The sequence below is a fragment of the Tachyglossus aculeatus genome, chromosome 21 (assembly GCF_015852505.1).
Source record: "Tachyglossus aculeatus isolate mTacAcu1 chromosome 21, mTacAcu1.pri, whole genome shotgun sequence".
Lineage (NCBI taxonomy): Eukaryota > Metazoa > Chordata > Mammalia > Monotremata > Tachyglossidae > Tachyglossus > Tachyglossus aculeatus.
The window spans coordinates 62615769-62642824 of record NC_052086.1 but is presented as its reverse complement, the minus strand read 5'-3'; the positions used below and the strand labels follow the sequence as shown (position 1 = coordinate 62642824).

The 27056-nt window shown below is 42.5% G+C and overlaps 1 protein-coding gene across 2 annotated transcripts in view; it reads left to right on the top strand.

The window, feature by feature from the left end:
* GPR146 (G protein-coupled receptor 146) overlaps positions 1 to 27056 on the top strand; it is a 73852-nt gene that overhangs the window by 24890 nt on the left and 21906 nt on the right. The window contains exons 1-2 of one of the 2 annotated variants that reach the window (XM_038763909.1): positions 4905 to 4973; positions 24958 to 25038. The gene's annotated coding sequence lies outside the window, so the exon portion shown is untranslated. Of the gene's footprint in view, positions 1 to 4904; positions 4974 to 24957; positions 25039 to 27056 lie in introns of those variants that run through there. The other variant, XM_038763908.1, reaches the window with a different exon arrangement.

The following is a 27056-nucleotide window of genomic DNA, read 5'->3' as shown; positions in this document are numbered from 1 at the left end:
CCGTCAACAGAGATGGGAAAGTCAGGGAGAGGGCAAGATTTGGGAGGGAAGACAAGGAGTTCAGTCTTCGACATGTTGAGCTTTAGGTGGCGGGCAGACATCCAGATGGAGATATCCTGAAGGCAGGAGGAGATGCGAGCCTGGAGGGAGGGGGAGAGAGCAGGGGCAGAGATGTAGATCTGGGTGTCATCAGCGTAGATATGATAGTGGAAGCCGTAGGAGCGAATGAGGTCACCAAGGGAGTGCGTGTAGATTGAGAACAGAAGGGGACCAAGTACTGAACCTTGGGGAACCCCCACAGTAAGAGGATGGGAGGGGGAGGAGGAGCCTGCAAAAGAGACTGAGAAAGAGCGATCGGAGAGATAAGAGGAGAACCAGGAGAGGACGGAGTCTGTGAAGCCAAGGTCAGATAGCGTGTTGAGGAGAAGGGGGTGGTCCACAGTGTCGAAGGCAGCCGAGAGGTCGAGGAGGATTAGGACAGAGTATGAGCCGTTGAATTTGGCAAGCAGGAGGTCATTGGTGACCTTTGAGAGGGCAGTTTCCGAGGAATGTAGGGGACGGAAGCCAGACTGGAGGGGGTCGAGGAGAGAGTTGTTGTTGAGGAATTCAACAAAATTCAAGAAAGGAATTCAAGAAAAGAGAAAGAAAGAAGAAACCCTGAGCTCTACCTTGTCACAAATGATTTAATAAAATAAACCTACTGTAAATGAATTTAGAAATATGAACATGTCATATCTTATATTAATTGACATTTCCAAGGGAGATTGAATTAGCCACTAACTATACATGCTTGACCTAATATATTAGATAGCTCAATATTTCACTTTTATTGCATCCTTATGGAAATCTCACCTTATTAATATCCTTGTCAAGATAGAGAACAATCATATTTGCTGGGGGGGGGGGGGTGTTCTCATTTAAGCTATAGCATTCATCTATGGGATCTAAACACTTTCTGTGTTCAGAGAGAGAGTAAAGATCTGGAGAGGAAATGGTTGTACAGCCCAGTTCACTAAGGGCTCTCTGTCCCCATAATTTCTTGACCTCCTTGTGTAAATGGAACAGGGATGGAGCCCTTTTTGGCTATACCTTCAAGAAGTAGCTTTGTTTCAACAATGAAAAATACATGACATTCCCTAATTCAATTAAGGGCATATGGACATTGTCTAAAGATTTATCATCACAGTATTTTTTTTTTAATTAGGCCAACACTGAAAGCTAGAAGCTATTCGGTGTTCTGTACTGTCAAAAATCCTAACTTGAAATGTCGCAGTTATGATTTCTAGGCACAAGTGATAATTGGATAGGAAGACAAAGTTCAAGAAAACAGTAATGCTCTTGTGTAACAACAGAAGGCTTGTTCTGCTCCACAGCTTGCCAGCCAAGGCCATTTCCTCCCTAAATATTAAAATTTTAATCTGCTTTTATTTCATGTGCAAAAATTTATAACGAAGTTGAAAATCACCATTTTTTTCAACCATAAGCGCAAATCTAGAATGCTGATGGATAGCATAAGCATCTTTGAGCCGAACATTATGTATAAAATGTTTCAAATGAATATGGAATTGACATTTAAAATACAGAAATTTTCTTCTCAGTAATTTACAGGGAACTAGCTGATAGTGGATTTGACGTTTGCCTTGCTGACCTGGTCATTTTACTGGAACAATTCAATTCTTAATATTCTAGGAAGAAAATACAAACCTGCTGGGGTGTTCTAAGAAACACTCACAATTCTGATGTTATTATATTATTTTATATGAGAGTTTACAACAAGTGAAACATTTCTCATGGTAGAAGCTGCAGAAGAATGATCTAGTTTTATAATGGTAATAATTACTTCCACAGATAATTTCTCATTCATTCATTCATTCAATCGTATTTATTGAGTGCTTACTGCGTGCAGAGCACTGTACTAAGCACTTGGAAAGTACAAGTTGGCAACATATAGAGACGGTCCCTACCCAACAATGGGCTTACAGTCTAGAAGGGGGAGACAGACAACGAAACAAAACAAGTGGACAGGTAAGATGTAGTAGAGGATAAACAAGCTTAGATAGAAGGAGAATTCACTGAATGCCTTAAAGCTCATGGTAAAAAATCTCTGATATGGAAGTAGAACAATGGGGAGGTTTTGTGGAGTGGGGACGCATGTAAAATCATCTGGGAGCAAAGTGAATTATGGATCGAAATGGAGAGATACAGAAGGTAGAAAGGCTATCGAGGAGGCTGATACAGTAGTCAAGGCAGGATCACCACTGTAGCAATTTCAAGATGAAAGGGCAAATTCGAGAAACATAAAGGAAAATGCAACAGGAAAAACACCAAATATGCAAGTTAAATGATAGAAATAGGTTGAGGGAGAATGGGGGTGATGTTTACAGTGATGAGAAAGTCATAAAAAGGAGAGTGTTTGGGTGGGAAGACAAGGAGTTTTGTTTTGGATATGTTTAATTTGAGGTATTAGTGGGACATCCAAGTAGACATGTCTCAAAGACAGGAGAAGTAGCAGGGCCTAGTGGATAGAGGAGGGGACCGGAAGTCAGAAAAATTTGTGTTCTAATCCTGGCTCCACCCCTTGTCTGAGTGTGATCTTGGAAAATTCACTTAACTTCTCCGCACCTCAGTTACCTCATCTTGGAGACCAAGACTGTGATCCAGATGTGTCCAACTGATTAACTTGTATCTGCCCTAGCACTGAGTATAATGCCTGGCACATAGGAAGCACTTAACAAATGCCATTAAAAAATAATAAAAGGAGGAAATGCGAGACTGCCGAGAAGGTGAGAGGTCAGAGCTGGACAGGTAGACTTTGGAACCACTTCATAGGTAGTTGAAACTGTGGGAGTGAACTTGTTCTCCAAAGGAGTTGTATCTAGAAAATAAAAAAAGGCCCAGAACTGAACTTTGAGGGACTCCTATAGTTAGAGGGTGAGAGGCAGAGGAGAAGCCTGTGAAAGAGACTGAGAAGGAGAATCTAGAGAGATAGGAGGAGAACAGGGGTGGACAGTATCAGTGAAGTGTTTACAGGAGATGGAAACAGTGCCAAAGGCAGCAGAAAGGACTAGGATGATTAGGGTGCAGTAGAAGTCTTTGGATTTGGCAAGAATGAAGTCATCAGTAGTCTTAGAGGGAGAAGTTTCCATGGAATGGATAGGGTGGAAATCAGCTTGTCAGGGATCAAAAAGGTTAGGACAGTGGATGTAAGCAACTCACTCAGGGAGTTTGGGAAAGAAGGTTTTGAGGGAGATGGGGCGAAAAATGGAAAGTGCTGAGGGGTCCAGGGAAGGGTTTTTTTTAGGACAGAGAATGGTCATGTTTGAAGACAGTGGAGAGGGAGCTGTTGAAGATGGGAGGGAAGGAGGGATGGGGTAAGCATTCGCATAGGAGGTGAAGAAATGGGGTTGGAGATGCAGATGGAGGGGTAAAACTTTAAGGAGAGGTGGGAGAACCCCTCTTTAAATGCTGCTAGGAAGCATTAGAGTTGAAGAGGAGGCATAACCAGGCTAGGGTCACATTAGTCAGGTGTGCTACACTTCTATATATTCCTGAAGCCCCTATTTCATTATTACGTATTAGCTTTGATGCTCCAACATTAATTTTGCAAATACACTAACTGACAAGGCTACCCATACGAGCAGGTTTTTTCTCTTTCCTGTCACTTCCATCTTCTCCCCAGGATCAGGAGGGGAAAACAATCCCATGGAGATGCCTTCTCCTGGCAGAGAAAACTTAAAGACAAAGAGCAGACCTGTGGTAGCCATTCTAAATGGGGCACCTCAGCTTGCTCACCTGCCAACTTTTCTAGGGTCACCTAGGCCCCTTTAGAAGGTTTTTCTTGGTAGGTCCCTTAACTAGATATTCTACCTTTGGAATTTCACTGTCAACACTAGCTTAATGAAAACTGAAAATACCATTCAATTGAGCTTACAGCATCATCATGCAACATTTACTAATTTACCTACAATGTGGGTGGTCCTATTCTAACAATATCCCAGACAAACTCTCACCATGCCACAGCAACTGAGATTATGAAGTAGATACAGGGTGTGACTAAGGAAAAAATCCTTTAGAGAGTTTTTTTGAGCCCTGGTTATTCTTCAAAATGTGGTATATTCATTGTTAGAACTTTTGAAGTTGTAGGTAAATAGTTTGGTATTTCACACATTATGGTTGTTAAAATCCTGAACAAGATGGAAGCATTTTATACTACCAGATTCTTGTCTTAAACATACCACTAAATGCTGGAAATATAGTGCACAAAAATCATATAGTAGAACAGTGCTTTGAACAGTGCTTTGCACATAGTAAGCGCTTAACAAATACCATCATTATTATTATATAGTAAATTCCAAAAGAAGATGACTTGCAAGCTTAAAATGGGGGTATTCATCAAAGGGAAAATCCAAATTTTTACACAATCTTTCATTTTTTCTCCACCCCTTCAAAAGTCCAAACACAAATGGATAAATGGCTGGGGCAAACAGATAGGAAATGAATCTATAATCCAAGAAAATGTCAGAAAATGTTTTTACAATGTCAATTATAGAAAGAAATTTCCAAATAAACAATTAGTCTCTCAAAATGTGTGTGTGTGTGTGTGTGTGTGTGTGCACACTCACATTCGTGCTTGTAAACATGTGTGAGACATATATGTACAAGATATGGCTTCATTTACAGTGGTTCAGTGCACTGACCTCTGCATTTGAATGCTGTCAGTTCTAATCAGAACATGAATGGTTACAAGCAGTATTACTGAAATCACAAAAATAGAAGGCTTTGGCTTTGCTGAATCAAAAGGCCCTGAGAAGGTTAGGAATCTTACAACACAAGAGTAGACAAATCCTTTTTTGTTTTTCACTTGCCTATACACATGTCAGGCCAGCTCTCTGCTCTGCCTGTCTGCCCTTCCTGGGAACAGACTGGGCATTGATACCACAAGAATCCTATTTGAAAACCACAAGGGAATTGAGGTATTTTCATGTTCTCCTTTACTTATCCTGATGGTTTAAAAATAGAGTGATAAATCTGGGTAGAAAGGTCGCTTCAAGATGGTTTAGTAGTAGGGCATCAAATGTTCTCTCAGCTTATTCGTGCACCTAACCTAAAATCAGTAACCATAAGGAGACGTGGAAGGCCATAAGAAGAAGGGGACCGCTGATGGGGACTAGAGGACTGTGGATTCTCTGACTGGTGCTTCCACCTTTTCACTGAATTAAGTTCCAAATGTCCCACAGTGTCTTCTTGGGCTTGGGCCACAAAGAAAAGTTAATCCAGATGTAGAGGTGTCAAATTTACAAATAGCACAGCTGCTCTTTCAGTGCACCTACTCCCGCATTCCATAAATTCACCTCAACTTTGTTGAAAGAGTGTAGCAGAGTTGATCATCACAGTAAAATCCACCTTTGGCTATAGCCACCTTCCTCTCCACCCTTGCCCACCCTGTCATCACTCCCAAATAGTTATTTTATGTCCCTTTACATCAAGGCCTCAGGCCTATCTTTGTCTTGTAGGAAACAGGCTCCTTAAAGGACAGGTCTTTTTCCAGGCCGGAGCATGCTCAGGGTCCTTAATATGTCAGTTGTGAACAATAAATAACAGCAACAATAGAATAGTGGAATGCTGGGAAAAGGCCACATTTTTTGAGGAAGATGTGGCTCTCTTCCCGGACTTCAGCTGCCTCTGGGACTACAGTCAAGCACGCGTTGTTCCTCTAAATCATCCATCCATTCAGACACGATTCTGATGAGGCACGGCTATCCAGGGGCGGGGTGTTCCATGGGCACATATGGATCTCATCAGTTAGACTTTTCATTTGCCTGAGTCCTGTGAGGATTCTGGATATGGAGATGCAGAGGTGAACCACTTCCGTAGCATCCCCGTGCCCTCATCAACCTTGGTGCCTGGCAGCCCCAGGTCCTTTAGAGCACATATTAAGGAAGCAAAGATGGCCCTGTTGCTTCCTTGCTCTTGGTTCCCTTGAAGTGAGTTTTTGCTCGCCTTCCAGCAACTGTTCTTTATCCGTATTTCCTTTTGTGGGATTATTTGTCCTGCTGTCTGCTTTCAGTTTCATGAGATCAGCAGCCTATGTAGGTTTACTAGATCACTCTCCTTTGTATTTAACAATGAGTGTAACTGGGGATAACTAATGCTTATGGCATCAAATTCCCTGTCAATAGAGATCCCCTCTGAAGATTCTATTGTGAGCTATTTAGCTATGTGGAAAGGGGAAGCACAGTCTACCTGGGAAGAGGGATGGAGACATGCAGACTAACAGCCCTGAATATGAGGCCTGCTAGGATATTGGATTAGTCCATTTTTCCAGTTTTTCCTTTGACCATACTCCTGTGGGAGGAAATGAGGGGTGGGGGGAGTGAAGAGGGGGGAAACTGATAGACACAGTAAACTGAGTATCAAAGTAAGGTATGGCGGTTTGTTTTCAAGCTGACACTTCCACATTCACTGAGGCACCCCCAATGTTTACACCAGAAATAGGAAGTTCTTTTTTTCAGGCACTCAAGTAAGATGTGAAAAGTCAGGGCATAATACAGTTCTGTGTCTCCCATATAAAATCCTGGGGCTGAAACCCTAAAATTTAAACCACTAAAAAAAAAATACTTTTTCAAACCCGATGTTAGCATCTCCAAGTACTCAAAAGAGAGAGAAAGAAAGAAAGAAGAAGGGGTTAAGGAATTTTTTTTGAATGGATATCTGCCATTTTGTAGTGTACATTCTACTTACCTCAGAAGGAAGGTATAAATTATATTGCAATCTCTTTCTCTCTTTTCACCAATCACTCTCCTTTCACCTAGCTCTCCTTCACTCTGTCTTTTTTCATTCCTTTTCATTTCCCATTCACTCTTTCTCCTTCCTCTCACTGTCTTTAGTTCATGACTCTCTTTTTCCTATTCCACCTTTCTCTCCCTTTCCCTCTCTAGCTCACACATTTTCAGATGAATATGATTCTGGAGTTCATACCCTCTAATATCCAACAAACGACTATCTACCATCCTATGCTTAATGAAATGCAGCTTTGTTAATTTCCAAAACACCCCACATCAGGATAATTGGTTTATCCTGGAAAGCGTGAATTGAAAATGTACTGTTTCCAGCGTTCTCCAACCTTACACATGATGTTTATTTATACAGGGTGAACTTGTTGGGCTTGGGGTTTTTTTAGTATTATTATAACCAATGGCACACTTTCTAAACAGAGGGTGAGTTGAGTTGGAATGTGAAGTCCCAGATGATGCAGCTAAAATTGCCCAGTGAAAACAGCACAAGGTGAGGAGTCACGCTGGCAGGAAGGTGTTACAGGTTTCCAGAGAAATACAGAGCAGGTCCATCATGGGATGGCTTTAGACTCACCGTGACTTACTAAGTGCACTTTGTTTTCTGTTCACTGCACTTGCCTAGTTTTTCACCAATGAGTCAACTAACCTGAGTAGAGTCCCAGATATTTTACAGGGTTTGCAAATGCAATAACGTGCTTTAACTTTGCTGGTACAGAAGTAGATCTTGTAAAGCACTAATGAATTCGTCTCCTGGGTGGAAGCCAGTGGTGGTTGTGGGGGGGCAGATCTCCAGGCCTGGCTGAAGGAAATGGGGAGTGTGTGATGTTGTGCAGCTGCTGGGAGTTCTGTGCTTGACATTAAGTGTGATGTTAAACCCAGTCTAGTTTGCCAACTCTGACGGGCATTCATGTGGAAGTGAAAGATCCCAGAAGGCTATTCAAAGTCAGAAAATACTGGTTTCCTTGCCAACTCTCCTTCCTTCTTTTCATGCCACCTCAGATTAATTGGCCCCTAAGCCAACATCCACTGCCATAAGGAGAAAGCTGCTGCCATGTAATGGCTGCTAATTTGTTTACATCCAATGGCACAAGTAACTTAGTGCAGTTCAGAGTGGAGTAATACTTCTCATAATTAAAGACACTGTTAAACACTTTGGGAAGTTTGATCACAGAGGGTCCAATTACAAGTGATTATGTTCCCAGTGCCTTGCACTCCTAAGTACATTATGAGTAAAAACCAGCTTTAATGCAAAGCTGTTCCTGACATGGTGATATTAATGTTCTCCTACCTTTAGCTAGGCAACACTTTGCTTAAAGACGTTTCATTAATAAAAATACAGTCAGGCAGAAAAGGGAAATAAAAGCATTGGTGCTTGGAAAAATCTACAAGGACACATTTTCAAAGGGCTTCTGGGACAGTTCACCATAATTGTGTGGTGCACGTAGAGTTTGGTTTGCAGATTTTCTCAGGCTAAGGTGTGATTAAACTCCAAAGAGCATTTTTTCCATTGTCCTTTATGCACCACAGTCCCATTTACTGGAATGTCACCAACTTAAAAAATAATAAACTCCCAAACCTTCTGGCTCCTCAATCAGCCTAACAGTCATTTCCCTTTGTTATGCCTAAGAAAAGAACCCGATTCACAAGGAGTCACAAAGTGTTTGCCACCTCCTTGTTTTCCGAGTTCATTAGGGTAATCATAGAAGAAAAGCAAAGAGAATTTGTTCCTCCTTCAAGAAAAATTACCAGTCGACAAGGAGAGTGAGTTGAAATGGACTGAGATGTGAAACTAAAGCAAATAAGCAATCCTCTGCCCATGGAATTTGGAAAAAGCCCCATGTCAGCTGTGGTTGGGCATGGTTCGGAGCGGACTTCGAGAGGAGAAGTGACCCTTTGAGAAGAGATGGGACTATAGCATGGCTCTTGCCTTGAGTTCCAAATCTGAACACACCACCCCGCAAAAAAGAAAAGGCACGACTTGCAAAAGAATAGCATTCCTTATGACTCTGTGATGGAGCAATCTATTGTTCGGATCTATGTGAGTGATAGATCCTCTGAAGATGGGTCAGTGCTAATAGCTTAGTACAGTGCTCTGAATGCAGTAAGTTCATAATAAATACCATGATCGATTGATTGAAGGAGATTCTTCCTCCCTTGCCCTCTCCATTCATTCTTCACAGTCTGTTTGGGCCGGGAACATCCAGGCATTGTTCTTAGTTAAACAATATGCACTCATTATACAAAAACTGGGTGGGCCCTGCCCAAGAAGGATGATTTGTTAATTTTAACTTCTTCAGTTGTTTGAGAAAATTTCAGCCCTGCTCTCTTTAAGAACGTACAAGAGTGGGAATTCTTAAAGGTCAAACCTGAGTAATTGGCCTATCATCTTTCTCTGTACCCTGACACAACCTGGCCCAAAATAAGATGCATCTGAAAATTACTTGACTGGGAGGATCTTTTACAGTTTTTCAAAGAAGGACGACGGTGAGTGCTATTTTTAATTTGATAAAGGTACGTCATGGAACAAGAAACCACTCTAATAAAACCACATCAGCCTTGAGGCTTCTTGTAACGTTCTGTCTTCGTAATGGTAACTATTGCTTTTCCTTAGCTGCCCTTAATTACACAAATGTAAGGATTTAATCTAGTTCAATGACCCTAAATTTTGAAGCAAACCAATGGCCTTAATACTGGGCACGGAAATTGAGTGTGTCATGACCTTTCATAATTTCACCGAGCTATCAGTTGGGCTTCTTGCTGTACATGCAACTTCAGAATGAACTTGTAGTGAGAGGAGAAAAAAACTCTCCCAGTACTAAAAGACAAAGAGGGAACGAAAAGTTCAAAACTGATGTTACATTCTGCCATATAAGGTCTTTAAAGTCATGATCTTCCATGAAAAAGATTTTCTAAAGAAAAACTTTTTTCCTCTAAAAAACCACAGTATTTTGGAATTGGGAGAATGAGTTCCAGACCCTGGAAAAATAGAGAAGTTGGTGGCCAATATAATTCAGTTCCCAAAACCAATCACTGGTTCAGATTCAATCTTTATCAAGCTGGGGAACCCTTGCAGCGTGGCTCAGTAATAATAATAATAATTTTGGTATTGGTTAAGTGCTTACTATGTGCCAAGCACTGCTCTAAGTGCTGGGCGGGGGGGGGGATACAGGGTGATCAGGTTTGTCCCACATGGGGATCACAGTCTTCATCCCCATTTTACAGATGAGGGAGCTGAGGCACAGAAGTGAAGTGACTTGCCCAAAGTCACACATCTGACAAGTGACGGAGTCAGGATTAGAACCCATGACCTCTGACTCCCAAATCCACTCTCTTTCCATTGAGCCATGCTGTTTCTCTTGGAAAGAGCATGAGCTTGGGAGTCAGAGGTCACCGATTCTAATCCCGGTTCCACCACTTGTCTGCTGTGTGCCTTTGGGCAAGTCACTTAACTTTTCTGTGCCTTAACCTCATCTGTAAAATGGGGATGAAGATTGTGAGCCCCACGTGGGACAACCTGATTACCTTGTATCTTCCCCAGTGCTTAGAACAGTGATTGGCACATAGTAAGTGCTTAACAAATACCATTATTATTATTATTATTATTATTATCTGTTTCTCATCTAGACCATAAGCTCACTGTAGGCAGAGAAACTCTGTTGTACTGTACCCTCCCAAGTGCTTAGTTTAGTGTTCTGCACACAGTAAGCACTCAGTAAATACCATTGATTGGGTATTTATCTTGTGCTTGCCACACAGTAAGCGCTGAACAAATACCATAATTACAGCTACTTCTGCTGCTTGTTATCTTGTAGAGAGTTCGATAAAAAGACTATGGAGTGCCCAAATTTAATGTGCCTGAAACATTTTCACCAGCTCCACTCAAATTAATCCAAGTCCTCTTTTCTTCAGGAATCCCCCACTGCTTGGTGGCAGATTAGGTGAACCTCACTGTCTGACTGATTTCCTTTGGTAATATGGGGAGCCAGCAAGTTTGTCCTGAAAGTTTACGGGCTTGGACTTTTTTCATTTTGCTACCGTCCTACTAATGGGCTCCCAGTCAGTCAATCATAGTTACTGGGTGCTTACGGTGCTCAGAGCACTGTACTAAGCACTGGGGAGAGTACAGTATAACAATGTAACAGATGCAGTCCATGCCCACAACGAGCTTACAGGCTTGAGGGGGAAGACTGAAGGAATATGTTGCAAATACCCAGTGGCACCAAAATGGCGTTGCCTAGAATCACAAACCTCACTGCCTCCTGGGTAGTTCCTGTACACGCACCAGTGTGTCCCTATAATGAGGAACAGTCCTAAACAACAGCAGTGACAGTCTGTACTCTCCCACATGCTTAGTACAGTTCTCTGCACACAGTAAGGGCTCAGTAAATACAACTGAATGAACCTAAGGTGCTGGGGCTTGGCCAGTTCTCTCCCAACTAGTAGAGAAGTAGCATGGCCTAGTGAAAAGTGCATGGGCCTGGGAATCAGAGGACCTGGGTTCTAATCTCAGCTCTGCCACTTTGCTGTGTGACCTTGAGCAAGTCACTTATTTTGGGGGGGGCTCATTTACCTCATCCATAAAATGGGGATTAAGACTGTGAGCCCCATATGGGACAGGGACTGTGTCCAAACCAATTAACTTGTATCTACCCCAGCACTTCATACAGTGCCTGGCACACAGTAAGCTCTTAATCAACACCATGACTCCCCATTTTACACTTGAAGAAACTGAGGCCTAGTGAGGCTATAAGTGTCTTGAATGAGGCCACTTAGCAGTTCAGCAGCAGAGCGGATACTTGCCCTTTTGGGCAGGGAATGTGTCTACCAACTCTGTTATACTGTAATGATAATAATGATGGTATTTGTTAAGCGCTTACTATGTGCCAAGCACTGTTCTAAGCACTGGGGTAGATACAAGGTAATCAGGTTGTCCCACGTGGGGCTCACAGTCTTCATCCCCAGTTTCCAAATGAGGTAACTGAAGCCCAGAGAAGTGAAGTGACTTGCCCAAAGTCACTCAGCTGACAAGTGGCGGAGCCAGAATTAGAACCCACGACCTCTGACTCCCAAGCCCGGGCTCTTTCCACTAAGCCATGCTGCTTCTCCATACTGTACTCTCCCAAGCGCTTAGTACAGTGCTCTGCACACAGTAAGCGCTGAATGAATACAACTGACTGATTGAACCTGGGTCCCCTGCCTCTCAGTTCCATTCTCTTTCCACTACACCATGCTATCCCCAAGTGGCCACATTCTTTGTTATCTGTACTTGTAAATATGAATAGTATTTATTGAGCACCTACTGGATGCAATGCTGTAGATGCCTGAGAAAGTACACCAGATGCACAGGACATGTTCTCTCAAATGTTTATAAAGCACTCCTCTTTTGTAATTCCAACCCCTCATTGCACAAACCAGTAAATTAAGAAAAATGTTAATCCCCACAAATGGGTGGTGACTATACAGGAACTATACAGAAATAACCACTTTTCTCATTTGAGTTAAATGATTTATTTTTTGGTGGCATTTTCAACAGGAAAATACCAATCCAAATAAACTCTTAAACTGTAATTCTGTATCCATGTGTACTCCCTCTAGACTGCAAACTTGTTGTGGGCAGGGAATGTATCTGTTATATTGCTATACTGTACTCTCCCAAGTACTTAGTGCAGTGCTCTGCACACAATAAGCGCTCAATAAATACAATCAACTAACTAACCTAAATCCACAGGGAGAGAATATAAACATTTAAATACAACCAGTTTACGCTAAGGTTCCACACTGACACAGATAAAACTTTCAAGAAGTAGAAATGATGGGTGTTCTCTTAAAGGCTTTTTCCAACCCACATCAGCTGTTTAATAAACCAAATTCTCTTGGAACAAGGTCAGTCTAGCCGCCTACATTTGATACCAAGGGGAGGAGATGCATTCTTCAGTAATTCTTTCTTCTAATCATACCTTGCAAGCAACAAGATAAAATTCTGTTTATCTGGGATAAAATTTTTTTTTGTGGTGAGAAAATGAGTCACAGAAATCTCCCTGAATTTATCTCAATGAGGAAGTGGCAAAGAAGTTTCCTACTCTAATACCTTTCATGACTGTCCAACTCCACAGATATGTGGGGCCCCATATCACTGAGGTGGTTCTCCTAGGATTCTAATTCACTACAGGAACCCGTCGATTCTTTTTCTCAAAGTATAGCTGTATGGAGTACAGAGTATAACTTGAGAGAAGTAAAACAGCTTGCTCTAGGAACCTGAAGGCACAGCTGCATCTGAGCTTTATACTTTGGATGCAGACAATCAGATGGGACAATTCAGACACTCACAGGAATGGCCAAGGCCCAGCAAAGGTGCAACAGAACATTGTCATGAACAAAGCGTGCAAGGGATTCTCTCTCAAAAGGCATTCACGGTCACGAATGCAGCCGCAAACTTAAACGGAATCTTCTTCAAGTTGAAGGAGAACAGCTACAATTCAAAACCTCACTCGTGCTTAAAACTCATGAAGGTGAACCCTTCAATTTCTCTTTTGAGAAAGGACACAGAGAAACATAAAATCAGCAGGCTCTTGTACCACCACCACCAAGACCCTACCCTGAAGACAATGGCTAAACAGGAGCCGAATGTTTATGGAGCAGCTATTTTTATATTCTTTACTAGGGGACCATTTTAGCCACAAGCTTACTAGTTGTGGCCCCAAGGCCTTTTGCTGAATGGAAACTTTTCTTGAGCTGAGTTCTTTACCAATTTCCAGTATGGGGTATGGTTTTCATTAGCGTACATGGTGTTATAATAAATGATGCACTTCCTTTTTCACTTTACGATTCTTCAACACGCGACAGCTCTGGCAGGAATGTTTCCCATTACTTGAAACACGAGGAATCATTACGAGCCCAAATGCTTTAGTGAGAGGGAGAGAGGGAAGGGGACAGAGCCCTGGGATTTGGCGGGGGAGGAGGAAAAGGAGAAAGAAAGGGGTGGGTAAATATGAACCTAAGCTGTAGTCAGACATTAATATTTACTTAGTGCTCATGATATGCAGAGGACAGTACTCATCCTCTGTATTCAAAGATACAACCAGCGAGGTGAATGTTCCCTGTGAGATCAAGTGGGATTGAAAAGGCCAGCTCAAAGTTTAGGCTGCCCATGTACCTGTCAGGGTTTTTCACAGACGCAGAAGGGCATGCAGTTGAGTTGGTTTCCCAGTAGTCCTTATGGGTGGCTCTGAGCTTGGGGGCCCTCATCTACCCCAGTGTCACTAACACTCCTCATTGCAAAACAGTTGAGGAATGGGTCTACAGTGGTGGGACAGAATATCTCCATGCTCTCCCTTTACCACTGGAAACTGATTTGCACTCATTTTCAACACTGTTATTAATTAATGATAATAATCACTATTATATTATTACACAATAATTGTTATTATGATACTTGTTAAGTGCTTATTATGTGTGAAGCACTGTTCTAAACACCGGGGTAGATACAAAGTAATCAGGTTTGGGACAGTCCATGTCCCACATGGGGCTCACAGTCAATCCCCATTTTACAGATGAGGCAACTGAAGCCAGAAGTGGAGTGATTGACCCAAGGTCACACAGCAGACAAGTGACAGAGCCAGGATTAGAACCCAGGTCTTTCTGACTCCCAGGCCTATGCTCTATCCACTAAGCCACGCTGTTTCTCAAATGAGACTCTTAAATTAGAACCACAGCAAATGAACCCAGCCACCACCTCTCTCAGCTGCTCCAAGGTTGTGCTTTCATGAGTTTCATAAATGGGCTACTTCCAGGTATCGATTCAGACAGCTGAGGCAGGAGTTCCGGCCAGCCACTAATGGCGGCAGCAGCATTCAACCGCTTAGTACAGTGCTCTTCACGCACTAAGTGCTTAATAAGTACTATTGGATGGATAAATATTCACCTGTCTCTTGCCTACTATACCGACTCCAATCCTCAAGAAATGTGTTCCATCTGTGGGTATGAGTGTATGTGGGTGAAAATTAGTGTACCTCTGCCTGTCTATTCCTCCCCCTGTCTCTGCACCTGTCAAGTTCTCATTTTGACTCTCTTCCCATTCTCTTCCCACAAACGTGTTTGGACCACTGGCCCAGTTGGGTGGAAGCCCTGCACCCTGATCCACTTTGAGCTCCAGAAAACGTGGTCACTTTTCATATCACTTGGCCAGGGGCAAGAGAAAAAGCCATCCTGTTCACCTTCTCTGGTCCTTGCCCATTACTTCTGAACATTAAGCACTTAGTACAGTGCTCTGCACACAGTAAGTGCTCAACAGATATGACTGAATAAATGGAATGAATGAATGACTATCCCACCCTATGGTAGGCACTAATGTACGGCATGCCAGAAGATTTGGTTTCTAGAGAACATGTGGAAATGGGATTTAAATTCCAGCAGTGGGCACGTAACTCTTTTATGAAAGGTCTTTCTGGCTGTAATCAATCATTCCACAGACTCTGTTGAGCACCTGAGAAATGAGACATGTGGCTTAGTGGATACAGCAGAGGCCTAGAAGTCAGAAGGATCTGGGTTCTAATCCTGACTCTGCCACTTGTCAGTCGTTTGACCTTGGACAAGTCACTGCACTTCTCTGTGCCTGAGTTACCTCATCTGTAAAATGGGGGTTAAGACTCTGAGCCCCATGTGGGGCAGAGACTGTGTCGAACCTAATTTGCTTGTACCTACCCCAGCCCTTAGTACGGGGTCTGGCCCATAGTAAATGCTTAACAAATGCCATAAAAAAACTGATAGTTTTTTTGTAATATATTGGGGGAAATATGGCACTCTTCCCCCTCTCAGGGTTGCACCTGGAGAGTTTCCAGTACTCTAGCAGTCTCGACTATGGGAGAGTCAAGCAGAGGCATTTCCATTTCTACCTTGGGCAACAGTTAGCGAGTGAAAGGCAATCTGCTACAAGTCAAAACTCACCTATGCTAGGCAGCAGTGGAATGGGAGAGAGTAGAGGGCAGAGACTCAAGCTTACTGTGCAGAAGGAGGCAATGGTACACCACTTCTGTATTTTTACCAAGAAAACTCTATGGATACAGTGCCAGAACGATTGCAGATGGAGGTGGGACATTCTGGGAAAGATGTGTCCAAGGCGACTCGACAGCTTAAGACCATACAATGGCACTCTTCAAAGGTAGTAACTTATTTTTATTATTGTTGTATTTGTTAAGAACTTACCTGGTGTCAAAGCACTGAGGTAGATACAAGGTATTCACAAGGGGCTTGCAGTCTAAACAGGAGGTGGAATAGGTATTGAATCCCCATTTTGCAGAAGAGAAAACTGAGGCAGAACTGACTTACTCAAGGTCACAAGCAAAAATACACAGACACACAGACACACAGACACACACCATTCATTCAATTGTATTTACTGAGCGCTTACTGTGTGCAAAGCATTGTACTAAGCACTTGGGAAGTACAAATCAGCAACATATAGAGATGGTCTCTACCCAATAACGGGCTCACAGTCTAGAAGGGGGAGACAGACAACAAAACAAAACAAGTAGATAGGTGTCAACCAGACTCTCCGCCCCTTCAAAGCCTTACTGAAAGCACATCTCCTCTCCTCCAAGGGACCTTCCCAGATTAAGCTCCACCTTTTTTCATCTCCTACTCCCTTCTGCATCACCCTGACTTGTTCTCTTTACTCTTCCTTCCTCCCAGCTCCACAGCACTTTTGAACATATCTGTGATTTTATTTATTTGTATTCATGTCTGCCTCTCCACCCCATTAGATTATAAGCTCACTGTGAGCAGGGAATGTGTCTATTGTTGTATTGTACTCTCCCAAGCACTTAGTACAGTGCTCTGCACACAGTAAGCACTCAGTATAATTGAGCATATGGCAGACCTAGGATTAGAACCCAGGTTCTAACTCCCAGGCCTGGGCTCTTTCCGCTGGGCTACAATGTTTCTCCAGCATGTTAATATGTTTACTATCAGTACCCAATACAATCAAAGGAAATGATGGAAAGAATCATTGCCTTAAAGATGAGAACCTTACTAAATCCAGCTCTTATATATGCCTATTCAATTTATTCTTCCTTTATTTATTAATGTTTAACTCCCCAGAACATTCACTCAGGCATTATTCATTTAGGGAAGAAAAGCCCTATCTCTCCCAGTGAGGTCAAGTTGCCATTGGCTTCTTTTTCATCCGAGACTAGTGCTGGGCAGCTTTGTTTTCCAAGTTTGGTTTGATTTTCACACTTCCTTCCTGCTGGGGTGATTTCAAAAATTATTTTTGGATGATCCCTTGCTTCCTGCAGGCAAATGTTTTTGTTATGATTTCCACTGTGTTTCTTTGAATGTTGACTCTAGTGTTTGGAAGCTACAGTGGTGAGCAAGAGTGTCCCCTCCCCTCCTCATCGCTGTAGATTCAGCTCCTCTAAAAAAGAAAAGCCCTATGGCCTGCCCTCTCAAACTGCCAAAACCTCCCCTGTTCATCTTCACCAGACCACTTGTCCTCTCATTGTATACTGCAATTTCGTCTGCTCTCCTTCCTCAGCCCAAAGACCATCTTCTGAACCCTTCAATTTGGGAGGGAAAAGGAGCCACTGAGCGAGTAAACTTGATTATTTTTTTTCAATGGTATTTGTTAAGGGCTTGCTATGTGTCAGGCACTGTACTAAGCGCTGGGGTAAATATAAGATCACCAGCTTGAACACAGCCCATGTTTCATATGGGGCTCACAGTCTTATTCCCCACTTTACAGTTGAAGGTAACTGGGGCACAGAGAAGTTAGGTGACTTCCCCAAAGTCACATAGCAGACACGTGACAGAGCTGGGACCAGAACCCAGGTCCTTCTGACTCCCGGCCCCATGCTCTATCCACTAGGTCATGATGATTCTCATCCCTCTTTGCTGAAGGAGCATAAATGCAACATTTTCCCCCCTTGAAGTGCTCTTTATTGAAAACAGGAAAGAAAGTTGATCCAGAAACAGAACGAATACAGTCTCTCATGATGAACCAGAGAAATTACCATCCACTTCTTTGCTTACAGTCACATGACAGTTGCAAATCCCTCCCTTGACAAAGAGGCCTGTTAACCAGAGTGAAGCTGAGAATCAAGATGGAAAACCTCCCAGAGTGGGAAAACCACTCCAAAATCACAATTGTCAAGACCCAACATAGCACTTCTCCCCCATCCCATATCATTATTCTTTGATTTCCCATGATGGGTCTGGCTGACACTTTTCCTTCACTTCTCCCTCACAGCCCCCACACTCTCAACCAGCTAAATCCTTACAGAAATAATCAATCAAGCATGTTTATTGAGCACTACTAGGTGCAAAGCACAGTACTAAACCCTTGGGAGTTAGTTAGGTTCCCTGCCCACAATGAGCTTACAGTCTAGAGGGGGAGACAGGCATTAATATAAATAATTTATATAATATAATATGTACATAATCCATATCCACAATCCCAGTGTAGATTAAGATTTCCTGATGCTGCTACACGTCCAACTCCCAGCAGCACCCTCCATCCCTACTCTCCCTGGAATTCTTTAGTCTTCTTCCCTTTAGATACCAAGGACCACTCTACCTAAACCCCAAGATTTCTCTATTTGCTAGTCAATTTAAGCTCTCCTGGGTTTTTTTTAATTCATTTTCTGGGTTGTAGCAAATAAAAATATGTTTGGGGTAGTGGGGGAGAAGGAGAATAAACTGTTTCACATGGCTTTCTTCTTGGTTCTGCTCTTCCTGTTGGGTTCTTAGCTGATATTTTGTTTTCCACTCAATTGCACAATGCATAATTCACCCCTGACTAAATGGCTGAAAATGTCAAAACTCCTTAGAATGGCCTAAAGCAAGATAATCCATGTACCACATGCACAGACTAAGTCTGATAAAGCCATTTAGCAATAGTTCCTCCAAGGCAATAGAGGACTTCACTGTAAAATGCAATAATCCTGGTCCAAGTTTTATGTAGGCTTTGACCTGGGAATTCAGCAAAACCTCAAGTGAAAAATGGTATAAATCACTGGGTGGTTTTTTTTTTTCAGATTGAACTGCTGGGTCTGAACCAAACTAAAAATATTCCCAGGGATTCCATATTTTCCAGCATGAACCGATCTAATTCATACTGATTAGATCAATATGAATAGTACAGCTTGATTAATTCGATTCTACCCCAGTGCTTAGAACAGTGCTTGACACATAGTAAGTGCTTAACAAATAGCATAATAATGATAATAATAATAATGGCATTTATTAAGCGCTTACTATGTGCAAAGCACAGTTCTAAGTGCTGGGGAGGTTACAAGGTGATCAGGTTGTCCTACGAGGGGCTCACATTCTTAATCCCCATTTTACAGATGAGGTAACTGAAGCCCAGAGAAGTGAAGTGACTTGCCCAAAGTCACACAGCTGGCAATTGGTGGAGCCGGGATTTGAACCCATGACCTCTGACTCCAAAGCCCGTGCTCCTCTAATGAGAAGATGGAGGAAGAAGAGGAGGGTAGTGAATACTGAAGTGCTTCAGTGTTTCCCCTTTTCCCAACTCCTGGGTAATTCCTAAATCTTCTACTGCCATTCTGCACTTTACACAAAATACTTCCTCAATCTACCTCCCCATAACCAATACTTTCCTCACAAGGATCGGTGCATGGTGCTTAACAAATACCACAACCATTATTATTACCTGTAGGACCAGCTTTGATACGCACCAGACATTACTTTTCCAATTCACTCAGCAATTTTGAGAGAATAACGCAGGATAGGCCATACCCGCTCTCTCTCATGCTGTGATTCCTACAGGCCTGAGAAAAAGAATCTTCAGCCGTAAATCAACTGGTTATCAAGATGGATTCTGTGTTTCCAGTCTCTAAATTTCCTTTGTCTTCAGCTTGAAAAGTAGCCTCTACATTCCCCCGACCAAAATATTCTGGGGGTGAGGGAGAGACCAGAATATGGTGAGGGGAAGGAGAAATGGATGAGATAATGGAGAGAAAGAGTGAATGAGAATGAACATGAATTTTTCCACAATCAATCACCACCAGTGGTATTTACTGAGCACTTGCACTGCATAGGAGTGTACTAAGTACTTGGACAATTACAGTGCAACAGAGTAGGTAGACATGATCCTGCCTGCAAAGATCTTACAGTCTAGAAGGGAGGCAGATATTAAAATACATTACAGATTGATATGCTCCTAAGTGTTGTGGGATGGGGAGAGGGGTAAATATTGAAGTGCTTAAGGGGAACAGACCCAGGTGCCTAGGTGATGCAGAAGGGAAGTGGGGGCTTAGACTGGGAAGGCCTGCCTCTTGGAGGAGATATGATTTTAGTAGGGCTTGGACGGTGGAGAGAGGGACGGTCTTATCGGGTATGAAGGGGGAGGGAGTTCCAGGATAGAATGAGGACATTGGCAAGGGGTCAGTGATGGGATAAATGAGACTGAGGTACAGAGAGTGGGCTGACATTAGATCAGCGAAGTTTGTGGGTTGGGTAGTAGTATGAAATCGGTAAGGTAGGAGGGGGAGAGCTGATTGAGGGCTTTAAAGCTTATGGTAACGAGTTTCTGCTTGATACAGAGATAGATGCGCAACCACTGGAGATTTTTGAGGAGAGGGGAGATGTGGACTGATGGTTTATTTTTTTAAAAAAAGATCTGGGCAGTAGAGTGAAGTGGGGACTGAAGAGGGGAGGGAGAACAGTCAGGGAGGTCAGCGAGGAGGCTGGAGCAAAAGTTGTCAGGATATACATGCTTGGATCAGCTTGAAGAACTAAACATTCTTCAAAGACCCTACAGAGTCTGACCACAAACAGGTCAAACTGCTTGATATATCAATCTTTTCTGTCTACCTAGACCAATGTGTCTTAATTCAACATAGTTACAAAATATTCAGGCACAGCTGGATTCCAAAGAGCGTACAACTTAAAATATTTCAAAGGACTTCTGCTCAGGGAAAACAATCCTTCATACATAGATTGGGTATTCTATGTGGGACAGGAACTATATCCAATCTTTTATATCTGTATCCACCCCAGTACTTATCACAGTGTATGACACATAGTAAGCACTTAATTACTACTAGAAATGACTTCATAAATAACAAACACTGTCAAAGCTGGCCAAAGGTCAAACCTTTTCAAAATTGAGTTTGCTGAGTCCTCCAAATTCAGAATTTTCACCCATTGATATTCAGGAACAACTACAGACTCCCTCTCTTTAGTATCAACTAAATTTAGCATACTTCCTTTAAATGAATCCAACAAACTGACTAGCAACCACCGGCTATACACCAAGGAGGAATGAAAGCATTAGAAAAATAAACCTGGGTGATGACTAGAGAAGTCATCTTCTCTTCTTCTAGTCATCTTCTCTTCTGCTAGAGAAGCAGCGTGGCTCAGTGGAAAGAGCACGGGCTTTGGAGTCAGAGGTCATTGGTTCAAATCCTGGCTCCGCCACTTGTCAGCTGTGTGACTTTGGGCAAGTCACAACTTCTCTGTGCCTCAGTTACCTCATCTGTAAAATGAGGATGAAGACTGTGAGCCCCACATGGGACAACCTGATCACCTTGTAACCTCCCCAGTGCTTAGAACAGTGCTTTACACATAGTAAGCACTTAAGAAATGCCATCATCATCATTATTATTATTATTATCATTATTATTATTATTACTGTGGAAAATGGCACATGACGACCTAAAACTCTTGGAATTCGTTTGCCAGGATCGAAAAAAACTATAGCACCACCAAAAGTCAGTCATCCACAAGCTTGTCATCTAAAGCAAACTAAAGCTGTCTGATGACCAAATAACCAATGAAGCTCCTGTAGAGCTCATCCAGTATAGCTGGACAGCGGCCTGGCTGCTGGAAGTCTGGACAAGGAGGTGAGGGAAGTGGATAGATGGCATTAGGTGATGCTTTCCAAGTGGCCTCTCACTCTTTTTTTCTTTTTAATGGTACTTGTTAAGTGTTTACTATGTCAGGCACTGTATGAAATGCTCAGGTAGATTCAAGATAATAGGTTTCAATGCTATCCCTGCCCCACACAGCTCCCTTTTTACAATTGAGGTGACTGGGACACAGAAGTGTAGTGACTTGCCCAAGGTCACACAGCAGACAAGTGGTGAAGCTGGAATTAGAACTCAGGTCCTCTGACTCCTAGGCCTGTGCTTTTTCCACTTGACCACTCCGCTTCTTTCCTCCACCAATTGACAGCTCCAACCCTTCCAAACTCTGAGTGAGCAAGACACCAATCAAGAGTATTTATTGACTACCTGCGAGCGGCAGAACCACCCTGTATCCACTTTTCTCCTCCTGTCCAGGATTGGTGTTTTACCAGAACATAGCAATGAGCAAAATCTCTTAACAGGTTAATGGGGAAAATTTCATACATCAATCCCAAAATGCTCATACAGTGTTAAAGTTTTTTTACTTTAAAAAAGGACAAATCCTAAAAGCATTGTTCTTATTTACACACACTTCCTTACGTGGGCAGGAAATATTCTATTCAGTAGATCACTTTTTCTGGGGAATAATTACAGAACAACCTGTGTATATATATGATTTCCACAAGGTCAAAATAATGGCATTGATTCTTCTCATTAAACCAGTAGTGTCCTACAGACTAGAATTGTTTTGATCGTCCTCTCCAAAGAGGACTACTTATTAATTAACCACAGTGCTAAAATGGAAACATAGGAACCCACCATACTTTAAATATGGCAAATCTGGCCTCAAATATATATTTATTTCCAAGCATCACTAACACAATCAGCTGGAAGTTATAAACTGATTTCACCATGGCTCTCTGGTTTAAAATCCACAATCAAGCAAATGGATGAAAATCTTCAAGGATTAAAACTGAAGTATGTATATTTGGTTACAGCTGTAGTGACCTCACACTGAACTGTTACCCCAGATTAAAGATCAAATGTAAATAAGGTCCTGTATAGGCTTTCTAAAAGTGGGAGATAAGAAGACTCTCAAATTTCTGGCCATTAGTTCTGAGTCCACTGGGCGTGGAATGCAATGGAATATTATCAGCTGTGTTCTATGAATCACCCGAAATTCAGAAGACTTTAAATGGTTAGGAATATAGGAAAGGCTTGGAAGTTTAATGTTTTCATAAACTGTCAAAAGTTGCTTTTTGTATCTCTTCAGAGGCCAAGGTCCGTCCTATTTACATTTATCCTGAGTGCTGCCGAGTGCTGAATGCATTTTTTTAATGGTATTTGTTTAGCGCTATGTGCCAGGCACTGGGATACATACAAGCTAATCAGGTTAGACGCAGGCCATTTTTCACATGGGACTCATTGTCTTTATCCCCATTTTACAGATGAGGTAACTGAGGCACAGATAAATTAAGCATCTTGCCCAACATCACACAGCAGACTATTGGCAGAAAAGGGATTACAACCCCGTGCCTTCCAACTCCCAGGCCCACGCTCTATCCACTAGGCTATGCTGCTTCTACATCAGTGGCCACAAAATGACAGTCACAAGTTTACTTATCAAAGGCCAAGGTTATAAAATAATTTACACTGGGGCCCTTGCACCTGCAGTTCATATTCGTGTTTATTGGCGCTTTTGCCCAGGCATGGGGAATGAGACGCCACGATATGCATTAAAGAATAGTTTACAGAACCAACGCTCTGCACAGACCAGGCTTCCACAGTTATCTCCAGCTTTCTTTGAACTGGAAATTGGAACCAGTCCATGGAAATATAAAAGTAGACTATTTCCACTATTGTAATGGAAATAGTAGTGCGTACCTATACAAGCATATAAGTACCACACACATAGGCCTATACGGAGAACAATATTCCCGAACAAAAGCAAAGTGCAACCTGACATACTTTGGGGGGAATTATTTACATTCCACAGTCATAAAACCCTTATCTTTCCCTGGCTGAAGGGTGGTATTTCTTTGAAAGTCTACTTTATATACACACACAGACTTTTTGTCATTTTCCCCTCTGTTGTTTACTCACCTCCAAAGGAAAGGCTTTCTTTGCAGATAAAACTGTGTCTGGGGCCAAAGCTATTTCTGTTGTTTCTTCTGGAAGATAATGGGGAGGGACTAGTCTATGGTGGGATTTCAAACTCTCCTAAATCCCTATTGCTCAGCACCTGTGCATACTGGATTTTGTCTTCCAAAGACAACACCAGTAATATTTACTGCCATATGAGAACAGTGAGAAAATCTCCAAGAGTCATGGGGGAGAGTCGGGATTCTGTCAGAACCCTCTGCCACTGCCCTTAGGTTACCCAGACCAACTTTCAAGTTCGAACAATGCTCAATCATCCCATGACTCAACCTTCAACTTGCAATTACTGCAATCTAAATGCAAGTCTTGTGCCTACCTACTCAATTTTTTATGGTATTTGTTAAGTGCTTAGTATGGGTATAGCACTGATCTAAGCACTGGTGTAGCTACAAATCCATCAGGTCAGACACAGTCCCTGTCCCACATGGTGCACACAGTCTAAGTAGGAGGGAGAACAGGTATTGAATCCCTATTTTACACTTCCTACCTGCTTCGATTGTATTGTACTCTCTGGGTGCTCAGTACAGTATTAGACACAGAGTAAACACTTGATTAATTGATTGAAGTCTCCAAGAATGATCCATTTACAGGTAATCATGAGAAATGCTTCTGTCATGCTTTGAAAGCCCAACTCAGATGCTAGAGAAAAGGTTCTACCATGGAATGGAAGTTGGAAGTTGGAGGCCTGGGAGTCATAAGGTCATGGGTTCTAATCTTGGCTCTGCCACTGGTCTGCTGTGTGACCTTGGGCAAGTCACTTCACTTCTCTGTGCCTCAGTTACCTCATCTGGGGATTGAGACTGTGAGCCCCACATGAAAGAGGGACTGTGTCCAACCCAATTTGCTTGTACCCACATCAGCGCTTAGTACAGTGCCTGGCACATAGTAAGTGCTTAAAAAATCATATTATTATTATTGTTATTCAAACAATACCTGAACATCAGTTAATTAAGCTAACTATGAAAACGAAGGCTAATTCAGATCATCAAAATTAATACCTGGTGGAAAACAATATTAGGCAGGCAGTGCCTTTGAAAACCACACCAATTTTGTTTGGTTACCTGAAATTTTGGCTGCCTAATCCAATCTGTGGTTCAATTAGTTTGGATAACGGGCATCTCATTCTATGTTCCAAACAGGAAAGTTTCTACAAAGTTCATTGGTGCCAGTAAGAAATCTCTCCAACTCATCCACAGAGCCAGCATCGGATGTTAAGCAAGGTAAGCCATCGCCTCAGGATTCAATGCCAGAGGGGCCAGTGATACAACCACCCGCAAAGATGGGACCTTGTCATGATGGATGGAAGTAATATAATAGCAAGCAGGGTAAAAATTGGGATCCTGGAGCTGAGCTACCAGGGGCACTTGGACAGAGGGTAGTCACAGGAGCAGGGAAGACAGGGTCTTCAGTGTAGTGTTACATGTGATATTGCATTATATTGCATATATGTGCTGTACAATGCAATGACAAATGGAACAGGTGGGAATCAATTAATCAATCCATTGTATTGATTGAGCATTTATTGTGTACTGTGGCCTTGCTGCCCTTGCACTTGGATTTGCTCCCTTTATTCACCCCGCCCTCAGCCCCACTGAAGGAATGTGTCAGTTCATTGTTATATTGTACTCTCCCAAGTGTTTAGTACAGTGCTCTGTGCACAGTAAACACTCAGTAAATACAACTGAATGCATAGCCATGATAGATTTATTTATTCTATGTATTTATATCAATGCCTGTCTCCCCCTCTAGACTGAAAGCTCATTAAGGGCAGGGAGTGTCAGCTAATTCTGTTGTACTCACCCAAGCACTCAGTACAGTGCTCTGCACAGAGAAAACACTCAATAAATATGATTGATTGAATGACAGATTGAGGGGGAGAGAGACATTAAACTACATTACAGAAATGGGTATAAGTGTTGTGGAAAGGATTTGGACAATCTTTCCTTGCCTTGGGGTGACCAAATGCCTGAAACCGGCCCTGCTAACAATACTTCCCATAGGCTAGGACTTGTTTCCCTCCTCATGTGTGCCTTCTGCATCTCACACCCATGCCTACTAGCAATAGAACAGGTAGTAAAAGCATGGAGCAGGGTGGCCAAGCCTCATCATCATCAATCGTATTTATTGAGCGCTTACTGTGTGCAGAGCACTGTACTAAGCATTTGGGAAGTACAAGTTGGTAACATATAGAGACAGTCCCTACCCAGCAGTGGGCTCATAGTCTAAAAGGGGGAGACAGAGAACAAAACCAAACATACTAACAAAATAAAATAAATAGAATAGATATGTACAAGTAAAATAAATAAGTAAATAAATAGAGTAATAAATATGTACAAACATAGCCTCATGAACTGAACAGTAAAACTCAATTTGGAAGGGGCCTATTTCAAGCTCCGCCACTTGTCTGCTGTGTGACCTTGGCCAAGTCACTTAGCTTTTCTGTGCCTCAGTTACCTCATCTGTAAAATGGGGGTGAAAAAACCCCACAGGAGACATGGACTGTGTCCAACCTATCTTGTATTTACCCCAGCACTTAGTACAGTGCCTGGCACATTGTAAGCACTTAATGAATACCATAAAAAGGGAGGGGGTGGTTTGATTGAGCTGGTGGTGGCACGTGGGAGACAACTGGGGCAGATGTCAGGGTGGGCTGGGTGCCATGCTTCTTCCAGGCCCAGGCCTTTGAGTGGATGCCACTGTACCCTGCCGAGAGGGCTAGAGCAGGGGCGTTCTACAGCATGGGTGGTGGTGATAGCAAAATAATAAATAGCAAAGCATATGCAGATGAGGGAACAGAGGCCCAGAGAAGTGGAGAGGTCACACAGCACCCAAGTAATGGAGCTGGAATTAGAACCCATGACCTTCTGACTCTCAGGCCTGTGCTCTATCCACCACGCCATGCTGCTTCCACGGAAAGCAAGGGCCTGGGACTCACTGGGCCCAAAGCACTTCTATCCACAGCCATAATTTATTTTAATGGTTTTCTCCCCCTCTAGACCATAAGCCCTGTGTGGGCAGGGAACGTGTCTGCTAATTCTGTTGTACCATGCTCTCCTAAGCACATAGTAAGCACTCAAGAAATACCACTGATTGATTGATTATATTGTACTCTCCCAAGCACAGAGTAGGTGTTCACTAAATATGATTGATTGACCTGGGTTCTAATCCCAGCTGGGTGACCTTGCGCAAGCCACTTAAAATCCACATGCCTCAGCTTCCCAGTCTGTAAAATGGATAA